Below are 11,027 nucleotides of genomic sequence, written 5' to 3'. Positions count from 1 at the left end.
ACTCTCTACGAGAGCTCTTTTGCCGGCTGGAATTTCCTCCTCTAGCAACATTTGCAGCTCTGCCATCTTACATCTCCCCGCATAGCGACTTCGCTTTCGCTTTGACTGAGGTTTGAAACAACCAGCTCTGCCACGGAAAAAAAAAATAAGAAACTCCTTCGCCTGGTATTGTGGGATTCATGAGGTGTATTCATTAGTCAGATTCAGTTGCAAAACGTTTCGTCTGTTGCAAAACTTTTGCAACAGAAACAGTTTACCGTTTACTCTAGGAACCAAATGGAAGCAAGCATACCGAACAGAACGAAACGTGGAGATACCTGAGTTTGATCAATAGAAACTCTCGTTTTGTTCCCAAACATTTTCCGTTTGGATAAGGCCTAAATGGTTTCCGTTGAAAAACGTTTTGCAACAGACGAAACGTTTTGAAACGGAATCCGATTAATGAATAGACCCCTGGCCTCGCTTTCACATCCGCGCAGGGAGCAAAAAAAACAAKAKAAAAAAACAGCTGCTGCTTCAGATTGTCACTATTTACCACAGTCACAACGTCAAAATTGCCTATATCATAAAATGTATTAACAACAAAAATTATCTTTATCGTCTAAATTTAAGGTTAGGGTAAGGCATAAAGTAATCAGTGTGGTTAAGGTTAGGGGTGAGCTTAAAATMACATTTTAAGAAGATAAATTGTAGAAATAGGCGGGGTTTAGGACTTTGTGGCTGTGATAACTAGGGACGACAAGTTATCCCTCTCGCCTCTCCTCTTTCCTCTGACCGACACATGGATCACCGTGTAGAATGCTGGGATACGTAGTGCTACAATGTACCCTTGTCTGGGCTTCAGATCGGCAAAAATCCTCACATTTTATACAAAACATCAACGCATGAGGATTTGTATGCCCATGCGACATTTCTTATTGTGGCCAACAACACACAGTATTGTGTTGGCTTTACATCCCTTTACCATACATTTGTTTTTAGGTCAATTAAACACTCAGCCATAGACTGTATTTAGAACTACATATCCTGTAAGCTCCCACTGTGGCCGGTGCATTGTGGAGCTTGTAGTGTTTTGATGTAATAATAAAGAACATATTTATCTCCATCCTGGCAGTAGAGAACTACAACTCCCTTAGCATGCAGTGCCTGTCACTACTGTATTGTGCATGGCTTCTGTTGGTAAGTAAAAGAMAGGTCGTAGTCTCAAGCAGGGTAGATCATTAAATGGTGAGTGACAAACATGGACTGCTGAGTTTATTTACCGAGTGCAATGTATATATTTTGTTGTGTTCATTAGAAAGATAAATTATTAGGATGTTTTTAAACCATTTGTTTAGTCTCTGTTGCATTGAGTGCTCGACAATGCATAGACGACATAACCTTACCAGTGGTTTTGGTTTAGCTTAGCTGTTATGGGGTTGTTGTCAAATAGTCACTTATAGTACTTATATATCTATATTTGAAGTACTTTTATGTTATTGTGAACGGTTTTCATATTATTTGACCAATGTTATTATGGGCGTATGACCTAGCTATAGCCACAACATATATTTCTGCAACCCATACTCAACTCTCATGTTGTACATTCCTGTCTGACCACTTTAATAATGATTTATCCCTAGGTTTTGAAGAGTTCGCTAGCGTAATTCACACTTTTTTGGGGTCATGATGGAGATGGAGGATGGAAAACCATTGTARGAGCGGAGGTTTGATGCCGCTGTCAAAGTGATACAAAGCTTGCCTCCAGACGGTAAGGGCTATGAGGGCTAAATGCAACATTGTAGACTAAAGCCAATTATTGTTAACCTACTTTCCAAAGCTCTCTGGGAGTAGATATATTTATACACCTGAATAATATCACAAATTCAATTCATTGTGTTAAAACCTAAAGAGTTTTCCAAAAGCCTTTCAAATACTAAGACCATGTTTTTACTGCACAGGTATATATTCTTAGCCTGGGTACCCAATCTGTTCGAGTTATCGTTCCTCTCATTGAAACTCCTCATTCTCATTTCAGGCCAATATATTCTGCAGTAAGATGTATATATATATTTTTTTTGTGTATCTATTTCAGGTTCCTTTCAGCCCTCCAATGACATGATGCTCAAGTTTTACAGTTTCTACAAACAGTCCACACTAGGACCCTGCAACACACCCAGACCCGGTTTCTGGGACCCCATGGGCAAAGTCAAATGGTAATGCAAACCGACCAGTAGGATTCAAATAGGGTCTAAGTCAAATGGTAATGCAAACTCAAATAGGGTCTTAGTCAAATGGTAATGCAAACTCAAATAGGGTCTAAGTCAAATGGTAANAGTCAAATGGTAATGCAAACTCAAATAGGGTCTAAGTCAAATGGTAATGCAAACTCAAATAGGGTCTTCTAACGACGACAGAGATGTGTCTGTACTGTAAGTCCTTGCAGTTAACTTTCTTATTGCCACATTTTGTCTGATAAACTCTGGACCCGTTGTGCTGAAGAGGCATGATATGTCATGTCACCTTTTACCCACTTGGCGGCAGTTGACTGTTTTTACTTGTTTGTATATATATATATATTATTATTTTTTATAGAAGATCTCGCCACTGAGGGAATCCTCTTTTAGAAATGACACTGCAGCTGTTTATAAATCGGTTTAACTATTATACTTTTAGACTGATATTGCTTTACTGCGCCTTACTTGTAGAGTTGGCAGACCAGCTGCTGCTTTAGGTTAATGAGCGTCTGGGTCATTGACCAAGTGGAGACTRTCTGCTGATAACAAATGACACGATGATCTCAAACAATAATGACTTTACGTGCTGTCCACGACTCCTATGAGGATGTCCATTATGTCTAAGAGTTAAAGAATTTAAAGCAACTGGATCACAATACCCAAGATCTATATAAGCAGTTGTTTCTGTTACTGGTAACTTAACTCAAATCACATTTTATTGGTCACATACACACGGTTAGCAGATGTTATTGCGAGTGTAGCGAAATGCTTGTGCTTCTAGTTTCGACAGTGCATCAATATCTAACATGTAATCTAACAATTCCACAACAACTACCTAATACACACAAATCTAAGTAAAGGAATGGAATGAGAATGTATAAATATATGGATGAGCAATGACAGAGTGAGATACAGTAGATAGTATAGAATACAGTATATATTCTATATATTCTGTTAACCTGTGTTATCACTTGGAAGAGGCATTAAACTCTAGGTAGAGAACTGTCAGTGTAGGTGTTATTTCAAACATCTTGTTCTGTCTATCTAGGGATGCATGGAATGATCTGGGAGAAATGCCCAAGGAAGAGGCAATGACTGCTTATGTTGATGAATTGAAGCTGGTAAGTGTTTTTGTCTTGAATGGATATGAATGTCAATTCAGAGGTCAGCCTACCAGTGTTGACGGGTATTCTGATAGGTTATTGATGAGTCCAMGAAGCAAGTTGAATTCTATTCTTGAATTGAAATTTTCCTGAGTTCAATTAAGTTAAAAAGGAATTGACTCCCAGCCCAGAGGTGAATCATTTTGTTGATGAAAATCTGTCTAAATGACGTTCAGACAGGATGGCCTGGATGTTGGTGTACGTCAGAGGGAACTAAATGTTTTTGTCGCCGTGTTGTTTTTAAACAACAGATCCTAGAGGGCATGCCCTGTACAGCTGAGGTAGAGCAGCTGCTGCTGGTGTTGGGCCCCTTCTATGAACAGGTGCAAGAGAAAAAACACATAAATCAGGTGTCCGACCTGTCTGCAGGTACTGTCACTACCTTTTTAATCTAATTTGATTTCATATTAATTTGATTTTATTTTATTTGGCATGTCTTCCATTTTAACCTATACATTTCTATCGTGTACTCAGCCCGTTTGACTAAATTTGCTCGGCAACTTCAAGGCAAGTCTATAGATGTGTATTTACCCACAATTCCCGGATCATTTTAGTTATGTCTGATGTTGTAGTTCAGTATAAATAGGTTTAAAAATATATATATTTTAGCTTTAGATCTCATAGTTTGGTTAAATTAGAACTTATCTCCCGCTATGTCTCCCGGTACGTCTCCCGGTACGTCTCCCGGACGTCTCCCGGCTATGTCTCCCGCTATGTCTCCCGCTATGTCACCTCTATGTCTCCCCGTATGTCTCCCGGTACGTCTCCCGCTATGTCTTCCGGTACTCTCCCGCTATGTCTCCCGCACGTCTCCCGTACGTCTCCCTGTACGTCTCCCTGTACGTCTCCCGGTACGTCTCCCTGTACGGACTCCCGCTATGTCTCCCTGTACGTCTCCCTGTACGTCTCCCGGTACGTCTCCCTGTACGTCCCCTGTACGTCTCCCGCTATGACTCCCGCTATGTCTCCCGCTATGTCTCCCGGTACGTCTCCCGTACGTCTCCCGGTATAATAACAGTGCATCGGAAAGTATTCAGCCCTTTTCCACCATTTTGTTACGTTACAGCCTTATTCTAAAATTGTCAAGTGTCTATGTGCAGCAGGTAGGACGGAGTCAGGCGCAGGACACAGAGATGAGTAATAAATGTCACTTTACTCAAAAACCACAAATTAATTCCACGCAGGGAAAGAATATCCAGCTCACAAGAATAACGTGACAACTTCGCAAGTAACAAACACGCACAAAACCATGGAACCAGAGGGTTAAATAGGGAACAATAATAATAAAATGGAAACCAGGTGTGTACAATAAAGACATAATAAATGGAAAATGAAACGTGGATCGGTGGCYGCTAGAAAACCGGTGACATCGACCGCCGAACGCCGCCCGAACAAGGAGAGCAACTTCGGCGGAAGTCGTGACAAAAATGGATCAAATACAAACATGTCCTCATCAATCTACACACAATACCCCATAATGACATCACAATACCCCATAATGACATCACAATACCCCATAATGACAAAGCGAAAACAGCTTTTTAGACATTTTTGCAAATGTATATAAACAAATCTATAATAATATCTTATTTACATAAGTATTCAGGCCCTTTGCTATGAGACTCGGAATGTAGCTGAGGTGCATCCTGTTTCCATTGATCATCCTTGAGATGTTTCTACAACTTGATTGGAGTCAAACTGTGGAAAATTCAATTGATTGGACATGATTTGGAAGGCATGATTGGGGAAGGGTACCAAATAGTTTCTGCATCATTGAAAGTCCCAAATAACACATTGGCCACCATCATTGTTAAATTGAAGAAGTTTGGAACCAACAAGACTCTTCCTAGAGCTGGCTGCCCGGACAAACTGAGCAATCGGTGGACAAGGGCCTTGTTCAGGGATGTGACCAAGAACCCGATGGTCACTCTGATAGAGCTCGAGAYTTCCTCTGTGGAGAAGGGAGAACCTTCCAGAAGGACAAACATCTCTGCAGCACTCCACAAATTAGGCCTTTATGGTAGAGTGGCCAGACGGAAGCCACTCCTCAGTAAAAGGCACATGACAGCCCACTTGGAGTTTGTTAAAAGGCACCTAAAGGACTCTCAGACCATGAGAAACAAGATTCTCTGGTCTGATGAAACCAAGATGGAACTCTTTGGCCTGAATGCCAAGCTCTACGTCTGGAGGAAACCTGGCACCATCCCTACGGTGAAGCATGGTGGTGGCAGCATCATGCTGTGGGGATGTTTTTCAGCGGCAGGGACTGGGAGACTAGTCAGGATCGAGAGAAAGAGATGAACGGAGCAAAGTACAGAGAGATCCTTGATGAAAGCCTACTCCAGAGCGCTCAGGACCTCAGACTGGGGCGAAGGTTCACCTTCGACAACGACCCTAACCACACAGACAAGACAACGCAGGAGTGGCTTCGGGACAAATCTCTGAATTTCCTTGAGTGGCCCAGCCAGATCCCAGACTTGAACCCGATCGAACATCTCTGGAGAGACCTGAAAATAGTTGTACAGCTACGCTTCCCATCCAACCTGACAGAGCTTGAGAGGATCTGCAGAGAAGAATGGGAGAAACTCCCCAAATACAGGTGTGCCAAGCTTGTAGCGTCATACCCAATAATACTCGAGGCTGTAATCGCTGCCAAAGGTGCTTCAACAAAGTACTGAGTAAAGGGTCTGAATACTTATGTAAATTATATATTAGTGTTTTATTTTTAATACATTTGCAAAAATGTCTAAATACTGTTTTTGCTTTGTCATAATGGGCTATTGTGTGTATATTGATGAGGGGAAAAAACAATTTAATCCATGTTAGAATAATAAGGCTGTAACGTAACAAAATYTGGAAAAAGTCAAGGGATCTGAATACTTTCTGAATGCTCTGTATATACAAAAGTATGTGGACACCCCTTCAAATTAGTGGATTCGAATATAGCCACACCCGTTGCTGACAGGTGTATAAAATCGAGCACACAGCCATGCAATCTCCATGGACAAACATTGGCAGTAGAATGGCCTTACATAAGAGCTTTCAACGTGGCACCGTCATACGGTAGGAAGCCACCTTTCCAACAAGTCAGTTCATCAAATGTATGCCCTGCWAGAGCTGCCCCGGTCAACTGTAAGTGCTTTTATTGTGAAGTGGAAATGTCTAGGAGCAACAATGGCTAAGCCGTGAAGTGGTAGGCCACACAAGCTCACAGAACGGGACCTCTGAGTGCTGAAGCGCGTAGCACGTAAAAATGATCTGTACTTGGTTGCAACACGCACTACCGAGTTCKKAACTGCCTCTGGAAGCAAGAACTGATCTCGGGAGCTTCATGAAATGGGTTTCCATGGCCGAGCAGCCGCACACAAGCGTAAGGTCACCATGCCCAATACCAAGCGTCGGCTGGAGGGGTGTAAAACTCCCCGCCATTGGACTCTGGAGCACTGGAAACATCTTCTCTGGACAGATGAATCACGCTTCTTCACCTTATGGCAGTCCAATGGACAAATCTGGGTTTGGCGGATGCCAGGAGAACTCTACCTGCCCAAATGTATAGTGCCAACTGTAAAGTTTGGTGGAGGAGGAATAATGGTCTGGGGCTGTTTTTCATGGTTTGGGCCCCTTAGTTCCAGGGAAGGGAAATCTTAATGCTACAGCATACAATGACATTCTAGATGATTCTGTGCTTCCAACTTTGTGGCAACAGTTTGGGGAAGCCCGTTCCTGTTTCAGCATGACAATCCCCCGTGGACACAAGCAAGGTCCATACAGAAATGGTTTGTCGAGATCCGGTGTGGAAGAACTTGATTGGCCTGCACAGAGCCCTGACCTCAACACATCGAACACCTTTGGGATGAATTGGAACGCCGACTGCAAGCCAGGCCTGATCGCCCAACATCAGTGCCCGACCTCACTAATGATCTTGTGGCTGAATGGAAGCAAGTCCCGCAGCAATGTTCCAACATCTAGTGGAAAGCCTTCCAGAAGAGTGGAGGCTGTTATGACAGCAATGTTCCAACATCTAGTAGAAAGCTTCCCAGAGAGTGGAGGCTGTTATAGCAGCAATGTTCCAACATCTAGTAGAAAGCCTTCCCAGAAGAGTGGAGGCTGTTATAGCAGCAATGTTCCAACATCTAGTGGAAAGCCTTCCCAGAAGAGTGGAGGCTGTTATAGCAGCAAAAGGGGGGGACCAACTCCATATTAATGCCCATGATTTTGGAATGAGATGTTCGACGAGCAGGTGTCCACATACTTTGGTTATGTAGTGTARCTCCTAGTATATCTCCTAGTATATCTCCTCGTATAACTCCTAGTATATCTCCTGGTATATTTCCTAGTATATCTCCTAGTATATCTCCTGGTATATCTCCTAGTATATCTCCTGGTATATCTCCTAGTATATCTCCTGGTATATCTCCGAGTATATCTCCTGGTATATCTCCTAGTATTTCTCCTAGTATATCTCCTAGTGTATCTCCTAGTATATCTCCTAGTATATCTCCTAGTATATCTCCTAGTATATCTCCTGGTATATCTCCTAGTATATTTCCTGGTATATCTCCTAGTATATCTCCTAGTATTTCTCCTAGTATATCTCCTAGTATTTCTCCTAGTATATCTCCTAGTGTATCTCCTAGTATATCTCCTAGTATATCTCCTAGTATATTTCCTTGTTTGGGTAAATTAAACTAGCAGTAACTTACAGTTTTACTTCTATATCATTGTAACACAGTTGTTTCTATGCCACAGGTTTTGGGACCATGATTGCATCAGCACCTTCAAAAAGTGTCACAAGGAGCATCATTAGGACAATGGAAATGAATGGCACTTTGGAGACACGGCCACCCAGACCGGCGGTTGATCCTCCAAAGCCCAAAGTCATGGCAGTGAAGGAACAGGGGGAGGAAGAGGAGTTTGAGTTTGATGAGGAAGATGAAATTGAAGTAGAAGCAGAAGAAATTGCGGAGATAAAGGAGGTGAAAAAAGGTATGTTGTCATCCATTAGAACAAGAAAATAACAATAACAAACAGAACAGGAAACCGTTAAGCAGGAAAACATCTTCTTCTAATAATATATTGAGAAAATGTCTTTCAGCACATGAAAAGTCAAAGAAAAAGGGCTCATCCAGGAGACCTAAAGTCCCCCTGTCCGAAGGTAATGTGAGGAACGGGATGAGCCACTTTTCCAATGGGACCCACACCTCCAAGGCTGCGCTGAACAGTGAGGACTCAGAGGAGGGCCTCTTGAGCAGCACCCTYCCACTGGAGCCCCATGTTCAGGTCAACGGCCACCACGCAGGTGGGGACCACCAGACCCGTGTGTTCAGAGAGTTGTTATCTCTCAATTAACATCACATGGGGGATATTTCATATTTAACTGAATGTCTAGGACTAGAACAATATTCTTAAAGGTGGCCCAACTCGTCTCTGGGTAGCACTTAATGTTGCGTTGACAACAGTGACGTACTGTAGTCCGTCTTGTTAGTTAGAATGTTGTGCACACATAACCATGGCTGAAGGTTTGAYTTCCCTATGCCCGTGGGCTATAAAAGTATTTTATCCAATGGGCCACAGGATTGTACATTGTAAATTTGCGCATTTCAAGAGCCTATCATACTATTTATTGTAAACACAAAAAGGTAGATACTCTTTCCCTGTGGTAACCAATCGGTATTTCAGGCACTGTAGAACAAGGTAGAAACCAACCAATCAGGTGCATGATGATTAGTACTTTATGATTGTAATGTACATAGACTTACCTATTACAGTGTATATCAGGCCTAGAGTTGTCTGTTACAACAGAACTGATGATGGAATTTGGATACAATTCAGGTTTGCCATTGATATCTAGTATGCTGAATATCAACATTACTGTCTAGAACAAGAAGCAGGCGTTATAGGCCTAATCCAGATCGTCCATTAACTAGATGGCTAAAAAAAGGTTTCAAAATGGATACTCYGCACCCTAGTGGACGGTTGTCCTCGTGGATTCTTGGCCATGTGATCTTATTAAGCTGCTCAGCTTTACTCCCAGAGCTGTTGCAACTCTGCACTTTCCTGGGAACAGACACAAACTCCCTGCTCTGATGGGTTGCCGTGACATTATCCCCCTAAAAGCTGATCTGGTCTGGGGCCAGTGCACCTCGAACCATCTCTTCTCATCCAATCAATGATCACCTTGAGAAAGGTTTGCGTTTGGAATGTGGAATTTTGGAATTTTGAAGTTTGGAATTTTTTGACACACCGACTCATTCAAGGGTTTTTTCTTTATTTGTTTTACTATTTTCTACATTGTAGAATAATAGTTGTAGTGGCTTCCTTTCCTCTTGACCGTAGCCACTGCCCAAGCCTGAAGCGGAGCTGTTTCCTACACATACAGTCCAAGGTTTCCAAACGGCCAAACATTCAATGACATCCAGGGATATGGTGCAACAAAAAATGTTTATTCTTCTTATATCTAACAAGGAAATTATTCTCCAATCAACTTAAAGCATAGATTACTTGATATGGAAAATACATAATATGATCTGTCTGTATGGTCAAAAAACTATACCGCTCCCGCGTCGAGCAAGGACTCCCTCCCCCGAAGGCCCAACTTCCTGCCTTTATCCTAACACACTTAACACAGTACAATGAATGGGCAAGAGGGGGGGCCAAAAACTAAGGTACACTAACAACAAATAAATATATCTCAATCAGGTAAATATAAATCATAAAGGTACATACCTAATATTTCATCATATATGTTAATATTTAATATATTTACACAAATGTACATGGAGCTCAGTATGTTCAGTCTTTTATACAAATATGTCCAAATCGGCATCAAAACTACAAAATAACACTCTTTTTTGGTTACAACATGATTCCATATGTGTTATTTCATAGTTTTGATGTCTTCACTATTATTCTACAATGTAGAAAATAGTAAAAATAAAGAAAAACCCTTGAATGAGTAGGTGTGCCCAAACTTTTGACTGGTACTGTATAATGCTAATGGCACACCAAAGGCCTCTGCACTGTTTACATTTGTGTTGCTTCTTAATGGGTCCTGCTAGCACAAACATCTCTCTGAAGGAAGGTTCCCATATGGCTAAGAGTCGAAGCTGACCTGTATGGGACATTGTGCTATCTATTCCTATAGATCTGGATGTATCCTGGCCCCGTCATGTGACCAGTGACTCAGACAGCGAGGTGAGGTCTACTGTGACTCTATGGACCAGTTTGGCCTGGAAGAGGTAGAGTACACACACACACACACACACACACACACAACACACAACACACACACACACACACACACACACACACACACACACACACCACACACACACACACACACAACACACACACACACACCAACAACTATACTTACACACACAGAGTTCAGACAAGCACAGACAAAACAAGTACACACACAGTATATGCAGCATTTCAAATCCTCATGTATGGGTGTTTGGTCCAGGCGTCTGAGGCACACACTGACCGCTGTCTCGAGCTGGACGAGGAAGAGCAGAGGGAGAGCCACAGCCCTCTGTCCGATCAGGAGGGCCCGCCGAGGCACCGTGTGGGACCCCTGAGGACCCGAGGGCACACCCAAGGGCATCCAGTGTGGCGGGGAGGATGGGGAGACTAGTGGAGGGGCCTC

The 11,027-nt window shown here is 42.4% G+C and overlaps 1 pseudogene; it reads left to right on the top strand.

The window, feature by feature from the left end:
• The first annotated feature begins 1,152 nt into the window (after positions 1–1,152).
• The window catches only part of LOC112068641 (acyl-CoA-binding domain-containing protein 5A-like), a 15,520-nt pseudogene continuing 5,645 nt past the window's right edge, over positions 1,153–11,027 (top strand).

This window comes from Salvelinus sp. IW2-2015, unplaced genomic scaffold (assembly GCF_002910315.2).
Source record: "Salvelinus sp. IW2-2015 unplaced genomic scaffold, ASM291031v2 Un_scaffold629, whole genome shotgun sequence".
Taxonomy (NCBI): Eukaryota; Metazoa; Chordata; class Actinopteri; order Salmoniformes; family Salmonidae; genus Salvelinus; species Salvelinus sp. IW2-2015.
This window is presented reverse-complemented; position numbering and strand designations above follow the sequence as displayed.